This window comes from Rhagoletis pomonella, unplaced genomic scaffold, assembly GCF_013731165.1.
Source record: "Rhagoletis pomonella isolate Grant_MI unplaced genomic scaffold, Rhpom_1.0 Rhpom_scaffold_00008, whole genome shotgun sequence".
In the NCBI taxonomy this organism is placed as follows: Eukaryota; Metazoa; Arthropoda; class Insecta; order Diptera; family Tephritidae; genus Rhagoletis; species Rhagoletis pomonella.
Window position 1 is genome coordinate 16157583 of NW_023458562.1, and position 1299 is coordinate 16158881.

A 1299-nucleotide genomic window follows, 5' to 3' on the forward strand; every position below is an offset into this window, starting at 1 on the left:
AGCCGAAAGTTGGATAGCGATTGCTATTCGAAACTTTTCTGTTATCATAAGGCATTGATCGGACAGCGCCCCGCAGTTGGAGCAAATAAATGAGCGCAAATTATTTCTCTCACTGATTACTTGCTGCTATTATTTATTTTTTTTCTTGCTGCTTCTTTTATCGTATGCAAATTTAGATTTTTAAAAGAGAAACTTTTTACGCGCGTTAATTACGTCGAATTTAGTGTAAAAGCGAAATTAATTTGTGGCGAATTTATCGAGTAATTTATGGGAAGGTGCGAAAATTAGGTGATACATTTAAAAAATTAGGAAAAAAAGCGGAAATAGATTCTATCCAATAATTTGTTCAGTTTAAATACGCATTTTATGAGGAGGTTTTTCAAAGTTGTCTATATGGTATCTAATCTAAGTAAAAGCTCCTTAAATAGTCGGCCAAATTTTTTAATTTTTGAACCCCACCTCGTTTCCCCGATATTGATCCAAGTATGATTCCATAAGCGGTTTAAATGCCTTTTGTCGAAAAAATAAAACTGTTTCTGGGAAAAATGTGAGAAATTTCAGTATGAAACGAAAAAAAACTACTAACAACCACATCTAAGAAGTTGTCTAGCTGTCGGAAAAGGCTCATACCCATACAGTAATAGAGGTTTTAGCAGGCATCACCGCTTGTGCAATCGTGCCAAAATTATGTAGTGAAAATAGCAGAGTAAATAGCAAGTTGGAACTACGTCGATTCTCCTGTTCCTGTTCCTGTAACCGAAACTAGTTGAAATAATTTTAGGGTTCCCATAAAAAGAAAAAAATTGAATTTTTTTTTAATTTTACAAAAAATTTCACTAAAACTTAAAACTATGTAGTTGAAAACAAATAAAAAATGCCCGAAAAAAAAATGTTATTTTAATTTTTTTTCTGGCATATTTCGAAAAATTCTAGTTATGCGGTTTTATAGCCACTTAAGTTTAAGTATAACAAAGTGATGGTTTCAAGTGGCTAAGAATTCATGTTGATTTTTTTCCACAAAAGTAAAATGTCCTCGATATAACAGCAAACAACTTATTAAAAATACACACAATTTCTTAGCTACTTGGAAATTACACATAGCGTTGATAGTAAAAGTGCATATCCAAAATTTTTCTAAAAATTGCCAAATTTTTTTTTTTATAACAATATTTTTTATTTTGTAACATTTATTTGCAGGAAACAGGAGAATCCTTTTATTCGGAATTTCTACTTTTTCTGCACTTTGCACTACGAAGTTGAATATAAACAAACAAAACTTTTAGAATTTAATTATCTTTT